This window comes from Erinaceus europaeus, chromosome 12 (assembly GCF_950295315.1).
Source record: "Erinaceus europaeus chromosome 12, mEriEur2.1, whole genome shotgun sequence".
NCBI lineage: Eukaryota > Metazoa > Chordata > Mammalia > Eulipotyphla > Erinaceidae > Erinaceus > Erinaceus europaeus.
The window spans coordinates 53406861-53415248 of record NC_080173.1 but is presented as its reverse complement, the minus strand read 5'-3'; the positions used below and the strand labels follow the sequence as shown (position 1 = coordinate 53415248).

Genomic DNA, 8388 nt, shown 5'->3' with positions numbered 1-8388 from the left:
AGGAGAGGAATTACTGGGTCATGTGGAAGGTCCATGTCTAGTCTTGTGAGAGTTCTCCAGACAGCTCTCCACAGAGGCTGGACCAATTTACATTCCCACCAGCAGTGCAAAAGGGTTCCTGTGTCCCACAGCCTCTCCAGCATTTGTTGCTGCTGTCCTTTTTGATGTTTTTTCTTCTTTTTTAATATTTATTTATTACTTATTATTGATAGAGGCAGAGAGAAATTGAGGGCTCCCCATCTGCAGTGAAGCAAGTCTGCATTTGTCTCTCTCTCTCCTCTTTATCTTCCCCTCCCCTATCAATTTCTCTCTGTCTTATCGAAAAAGTAAAATGGAAAGAATAGCAGCCAGGAGCGGAGGATTCGTAGTGCTGGCACCAAGCTCCAGCAATAACCTTGGAGATGTGAGAGAGATTGAGAAGGGAAAGGGAGATAGAGAGGCAAAGAGACAGAGATACCTGCATTCCTACTTCACCACTTGTGAAGCTTTCCCCCTGAAGGTGGGGACCAGGGACTTGAACCAAGGTCCTTGTGCACTGTAATGTGTACACTTAACAGGTGCACCACTGCCTGGTACATAACTTTTTAAAAAAATTATTTATTATTAAAATTATTATTTATGTTTTATTGTTGTAGTTACTGATGGTATTGTTGGATAGGGCAGAGAGAAATGGAGAGAGAAGGGGAAGACAGAGAGGAGGAGAGAAAGACACCCGGGATCCTTACGCCGGTCCTTTCACTTCGTGCCACGTGCGCTTAACCCACTGTGCTACCGCCTGACTCCCGTCACACAGCTTCTTTAGCCAATCGTCTGTTGATGGGCATTTAGGCTGCTTTCACTATTATGAATAATGTAGCTATGAACAGAGGGTGCATATGTCCCTTTGAATCAGTGTTTGAGTGTCCTTTGGGACAAAATGGATGAATAAATGCCTAAGAGTGGTTTGTTGGATCATAAGTTAATTCAGTTTTTTTTTTTAAATAAAGATCTTATTTACTTATTAATGAAGAAGATAGGAGGAGAGAGAAAGAACCTGACATCACCCTGGCACATGTACTGCCGGGGATAGAACTCAGGACCTCATGCTTGAGAGTCCAAAGCCTTATCACTGTGCCACCTCCTGGACCACAGGTAATTCAGTTTTTATTTGCTTAAGGACTCTCCATACACTCTTCCAAAGGGGCTGCCCCAGTTTTCATTCCCACCAGCAGTGTAGCAGAGTTACTTTTTCTTCACAACACCTGTCATTTCCTGATTTGTTGATGGAAGTGAGTCTCAAACTGTTAACTAGTTAGAAGGCCTAAAAATTGAGAGACAAGAGTTGGTGTGAGAGAACCAGACTTAATCAGCTGTTCACAAACCTGGGAAGATGGCAGACTATCTGCCTGTAGCTGCAAGTCCTAAATTCAATCCCCTGTACCACCATAAGCCAGAGCTGAGCAGTGCTCCAGTAAAATAAATAAATAAATAAATAAACAAACATTAAAATAAAGGGTAATGAGTTAGTGGGGAGAAAAGAACCAGTGACATGACTGTTCATCTAGAAGGCCTTGCCTCGCCCAGCCCTTGCCTTGCCCTTGCCCTGCCTTCTTTACCCATTTCCCTATTCAGTGCAACCACTTTCATCCTTCCCTTTCCCTTTTTTTTTTTTTTTTTTTTTCTACCTGAGCACTGCTCAGCTCTTGCTTATGGTGGTGTGGGGATTGACTGAACCTGGGACTTGCCTTTGCCTTGCCTCCCAGCGTGTCTGCTTTCCACTTCAAGGGATCTCTCGCTAAAAATACCTGAAGTTTGACGGGTCCTGAAGGCTCAGTAAGGCTGGCGTTCCTTTAGTGAGATGGGGATCCCGGAGAAGCCCCCAAATGTTATGCCTGGAAGTTCGAGTCCCGATCTCACGCAATGAAGACCAGAATCACATGCAATAACAAGAGCCTTTATTTGCAAGCTTAAGCTTGGGCTGCCGACACCCTTCCATGCAAGGCAGAAGTCTGCAACCACGATCTTTTTTTTTTTTTCTTCCCCTCCAGGGTTATTGCTGGGCTAGGTGCCTGCACCATGAATCCACCGCTCCTGGAAGCCATTTTTTTTCCCTTTTTGTTGCCCTTGTTGTTGTAGCCTCGTTGTGGTCATTATTATTGCCATTGTTGATGCTGTTCATTGTTGGATAGGAGAGAGAGAAATGGAGAGAGGAGGGGAAGACAGACAGACACCTGCTTCACCGCCTGTGAAGCGAATCCCCTGCAGGCGGGGAGCCGGGGGCTCAACTGGGATCCTTACGCGGGTCCCAGCGCTTTGTGCCACATGCGCTTAACCCACTGCGCCACCGCCCGACCCCCAACCCCGATAATTTTTCATTCCACCTTTATAGTTAGCACAGGGTGGGTACAGGTGGAAATATTTATGCAGAACAAGGAACAGTTGGTTTAGGGTTAACGGCTGTTGTCAAAATTCGGGGCTTTTCTTTAACCGCACAGTTATGTCCAAGTCTTCATTCAAATCTAGAGGATAAAATACTGATTACATCATAAGACTTAAATATCACAACTTCCAGGTGCAGAGTATCAGAAAAAGCAGGGTGGCCTTGTCAGTAGTCACTGTCTTCACTGGATGAACTATTTTATGAATGCAGCAAGGAAATGTAGTCATATTTCAGTCTCTCAAAGACTGGTTCAGAGTGTGAGAAGAAGATCCTACTACTTCTCCAGGGGAGGAGGATTCGACTTCAGGCCTGAAGATGCAAGAGGAGGTGCGGAGAGGAGAGGGGTACTACCTCTGTTGGGTGTTCCTTCTGGATAATTCACTGCGGAGCTAGGAGGCAGAGGTTTTTGGGTGGTTTGGATTCCCTAGAGCTCCCAGGGGAGAGTGTGGATCTCCCGGAGGTACAAGGTTGGTCCCCCATAAGGATCATAGTATTCAGGCTTCAGTGCTCTCAGGTGGGGCCAGACAAGGGCAAGAGACCTGAGATGGTGGCAGGTCTCCTCTGCAAAAATATTTTTACGAGACAGATAAACAGACACTAAGGTACCATTCCACCATACACGGGACATCCTCTTTCTCTGTCTTTGGTGCTTTCTTTCTTTTTTTTAAATATTTATTTATTCATTCATTTTTCCCTTTGTTTTTGCCCTTGTTTTATTGTTGTAGTTATTATTGTTGTCTTCGTTGTAGGATAGGACAGAGAGAAAGGGAGAGAGGAGGGGGAGATAGAGAGGGAAGAGAAAGATAGACACCTGCAGACCTGCTTCACCGCTTGTGAAACGACTCCCCTGCAGGTGGGGAGCCGGGGGCTTGAACCGGGATCCTCTCGTGGGTCATTGTGCTTTGCGCCACCTGCGCTTAACCACTGTGCTACCGCCCGACTCCTGTCTTTGGTGCTTTCATGTGGTGCTGGCGATGCAACCCAGGAACTCATGTATGTAAGAAAGAAATATACTCCCCCCCATTATTTATTTATTTATTTATTCCCTTTTGTTGCCCTTGTTGCTCTATTGTTGTAGTTATTATTATTGTCATTGTTGGATAGGACAGAGAGAAACGGAGAGAGGAGGGGAAGACAGAGAGGGGGAGAGAAATATAGACACCTGCAGACCTGCTTCACCACCTGTGAAGCGACTCCCCTGTAGGTGGGGAGCCAGGGGCTCAAACTGGGATCATTTCGCCAGTCCTTGTACCTTGTGCCATATGTGCTTAACCCGCTGCGCTACTGCCCGGCTCCCCCTTTTTTTTCATTAAAAAATTTTGGGGTGGCGAGGCAGATAGCATAATGGTTATGCACACAGACTCTCATGCCTGAGGCTCCTAAGTCCCAAGTTCAGTCTCCGTACCACAGTAAGTCAGAGCTGAGCAGTGCTCTGATGTTTCTCTCTCTCTCTCTCTGAATTTCTCTTTAAAATAAAATAAAATAAATAATTTTTTTTTTGCCTCCAGGGTTATTGCTGAGACTCGGCGCCTGCACTACAAACCCACTTTTCAGCCCGGGCCAGCAGCCTTTGCTTCTTCTCCTGCTTTGTCTCTGGTCTGTATAGACTGAGTCTTTTTAATATATAAAGTGAGTCTTCGATATGTTGACTCTTTAAAAAGCCTAGACCAGGGAGAACAGAAGCAACCAGTGGCACAGCTATATGTTGGGTATTGTACAGCAAATCCTAACAAAGGGACTTTTCAAAGTTAACCCAATAATAATGTGATGATAACAATAGCTATCCATTGTCTTCTTGAACCCTAAGACAGCAGGAACCCCACATTTCTACTATAGAGCCTATATTTCCCACAGTTCTGGAACCTTAGGGTGGGGTGCACTTTCCTGCATGCTTCTCTCAATTCATATCAAATAATATTGCATCCACTGATCACAAACTAGTCAATGCAACGAGTGCCACCTCAGCATGCTTCACTTCAGACGGTGTCCAGAGACTTCAGGCGTGGAATGACAACCCTTCAGCTTCATTAGTCAGGTGAGACCTTTCCTTTCATGGTATTTTCTAGTTCCATCCCAGGTGGTTCACTTCCTAACAAAGTCCCAAAACCTAAATGTAGACCAGGTCCCCTGAGATAGAGCATATATTCACACATATCCATTAACTAGGGCAAAATATATACCTGAAAGCAAAAGGACACAATAGTCTGCAGTGAGTACCCCCCAACACTTCATCTGTACTATTCCAGCCTTTAAGTCCATAATTGTTCAACAATTTGTTTGGCTTTGTATGTTAACTCTCTTTTCAGCCACCAGGTTCCAAATGCCAGCAGAATGCCGACCAGACTTCCCTGGACAGATGACCCCACCAATGTGTCCCGGAGCTCTGCTTCCCCAGAGACCCACCCTACTAGGGAAAGAGAGAGGCAGGCTGGGAGTATGGATTGATCAGTCAATGCCCATATTCAGCAGGGAAGCAATTATAGAAGCTGGACCTTCCACCTTCTGCAGCCCAAAATGACCTTGGGTCCATACTCCCAGAGAGATAGAGAATGGGAAAGCTATCAGGGGAGGGGATGGGATATAGAGATCTGGTGATGGGAACTGTGTGGAGTTGTACCCCTCCTATCCTACGATTTTGTTAATGTCTCCTTTAAAAAAAAATTCAGAAAAAAAATTGGTGGGAGGAGCTGGCAGTGGCGCAGCAGATTAAGTGCACATGGCATAAAGCACGCAGACCCACATCAGGATCCCAGTTCGAGCCCCCGGCTCCCCACCTGCAGGGAAGTCACTTCACAGGCAGTGAAGCAGGTCTGCAGATGTCTCTCTTTCTCCCCCCTTCTGTCTTCCTCTCCTCTCTCGATTTCTCTCTGTCCTATCCAACAACGACAGCAACAATGACAATAAACAAGGGCAACAAAAGGGAAAAAAATTTTTGTTAGCGGTGCTGAAACCCTCCCATATACATGCCGATTCCGTTGCCTCTAGGACACTTCTTCCTCTTCTCTCATTCTTTTTATTTCAGATAGAGAGGTACATAGTGGCCTGCGAGGTGGTGTAGTATGTGAAGTGTTAAATTCTCTCTTTCTTTTTAATTTTATTTATTTACTCATGAGAAAGATAGGAGGAAAGAGAGAAAGAACCAGACATGTACTCTGGTACATGTGCTGTCGGGGACTGAACTCAGGACCTCCTGCTTGAGAGCCCACTGCTTTATCTACTGCATCATCTCCCAGACACCTCTCTCTCTCTCTTTTGTTTCCAGGGTTATCACTGGGGCTTAGTGCCTGCATTATGAATCCACTGCTCCTAGTGGCCATTCCCCCCCCCCCATTTTATTGAACAGGACAGAGAAATTGAGAGAGAAGGGGGAGATAAAGAGGGAGAGACACAGAGACACCTGCAGACCTGCACCATTTGTGAAGTGTCTCCCCTGCAGGTGGGAAGGTGGGGGCTCAAACTCTGAAATTTGCGTGGGTCCTCGTGCTTCTACTATGTGCACTTAACTGGATGTGCCACCGCCAGGCTGCTGAAGTGTTGAACTCTCAAGGGCGGGGTTTTGAGCTCATATGTGCCATAGTGATGCTCTGATTCTCTCTCCCTCCCTCTCTTTTATAATAAATAAATAAATTGAGAGAGAGAGACCCCCAAAGCTAGAGCTAGAAGGTGTAGGAGATAGCATGATGGTTATGCAAAGAGACTGAAAAGACTAAAAGTCTTTTATTTAGGGAGTTGGGTGGTGGCGCAGCGGGTCAGGAGCACATGGTGCAAAGCGCAGGGACCTGCTTCAGGATCTCGGTTTGAGCACCCGGCTCCCCACCTGCAGGGGAGTCGCTTCACAGGTGGTGAAGCAGGTCTATCTTTCTCTCCCCCTCTCTGTCTTCCCCTCCTCTCTCGGTTTCTCTCTGTCCTATCCAACAACGACATCAACAACAATAATAATAACCAAAACAAGGCAAAAAAAACAACAATGGCAACAAAAAGGGAAAAAAAATTGCCTCCAGCTCAACAACAAGACAACAAATATTCCCACCAAAGTAAAAGACTCTGGGGTGGGTGGGTGAGGAGAATACAGGTCCATGAAGGATGATAAATGACATAGTGGGGGTTGTATTGTTATATGGGAAACTGGGGAATGTTATGCATGTACAAACTATTGTATTTACTGTTGAATGTAAAATATTAATTCCCCAATAAAGAAATAAAAAAAAAATTGCCTCCAGGAGCAGTGGATTCATGGTGCAGGCACGGAGCCCCAGCAATAACTCTGGAGAAAAAAAAATTATTTATTCATTGCGTAGAGACAGCCAAAAATTGAGAGGGTGGGTGAGATAGACAGGGAGAGAGACAGAGAAACACCTGTAACACTGCTTCACCACTTGCAAAGCTTTTCCCTGCAGGTGGGGATCAGGGGCTTGAACTCATGCCCTTGTGCCTGCACCACGAATCCACCGCTCTTGGAAGCTATTCCCCCCCCCATTTTGTTTCCCTTGTTGTTGTTATTATTCAGAGAGAAATTGAGAGAGGGGAAGACAGAGAGGGGGAGAGAAAGATAGACATCTGCAGATCCGATTCACTGCTTGTGAAGCAACCTCCCCTGCAGGTGGAGAACCAGGGGCTCAAACCGAGATCTTTATGCCAGTGCTTGCACTTCGTGCCACCTGTGCTTAACACACTGCACTACCATCTACCCCCTCCCCAACATGTGGTGCCTTTCCATATTGCCTCAGACTTACTCCCATGGAACCTGGTACACACACCTATGATGGCATGTATCACCCTGAATGGTGAATGTCACCACAATGAACAATGACTTCCTGGAGGACAGGGGTGAGTTTTATTCCTTTTTACAGTCTTTTGTCCCCAGATTATGCACATGGTGCCTGGTATAAGTTGTTATTGATAAGTGTCAGTGAGTGGTGGGGTTGATTTCAGTCTGGTTGTGGTGGTGGAAGAGGCTCCACCACTGCACCTTCAAGGAGCAACCTCTAGAGGGCAGTCTCATACCATATGGGCTTCTCTTAAGTTTTTCTCCCCTAGGCAGTCTTGATAGAAAGGATAAAAGTTTAGATAGATTAAGATAGCATGTCTGTGCGTATATAATGATATTTGGGTGGGTGTATAGCTGATATTTGGGTGGGTGTATAGCTGGGCATGGATAGATGGAGTGGGGTGGTCCCAATGAGCTCTGGAATTAACAAGCTCTGGGCCAATGATCTAATCAACTTGATTTAAACCCTGGTTCATTATTTAGACATAGGCTTTGAGTTGAAACCTAGAGGAAAAGTTATTTGTTTCGAGATGAAAACATTTCAAATAATCACAAAGTGGAAATGTATACCTATTTAAATGACAACAAAACAGAATGTTAGCCAGTCAGTTGCAACTCTGCTTGTACACAGTTGGTACATAAATCACCTTTCACTGGGAAGTGAGTGCACATTGCAGTTACTAACAGCACGATACTGCTCTAACACGCTGTGGGTACTCCTCAGGTGTCAAGGTTTTTAATGCTCCTAGAAAGGGCTTGGGAGGAACTACATGGACTGGAGTGTTAGGCAGAACCCCAGACTCCCCACCAGGAGGCCCAGGCTACTGCTCCTTAGCTTAGCTACTGAATCAGAGGCTGCAGGTCCAGACTTCCTTCTTCTTGCTCAGGAACCTCTGTTAAGCTCTGGAAGATAATACTTAGTTGTACAACTACCCTCAACACTATCGTTTTTGATCTCAAGATAAGATGGGGAAGAGGCCAGAGAGACAGTTTACCAACTAGAGTTTCTGCTTTGTTTTCATGCCTGTGACCTAGGTTCTAGCCCTGACACTACGTGGGGAGGTCCTGTGGAGTCTCTTTCTCTGTCTGGATGAAAAATTGACCCAGAGTTGCGTGCATGAATGTGTGTGTGCATGCACAGGCACACACACACACACACACACACACACACACACACACACACACACACACACACGGGAAA

The 8388-nt window shown here is 45.8% G+C and overlaps 1 pseudogene; it reads right to left on the bottom strand.

The window, feature by feature from the left end:
- Nucleotides 1–2649: 2649 nt before the first annotated feature.
- LOC132541724 (negative regulator of P-body association-like) lies at nt 2650–3053 on the bottom strand (annotated as a pseudogene).
- Nucleotides 3054–8388: the final 5335 nt, after the last annotated feature.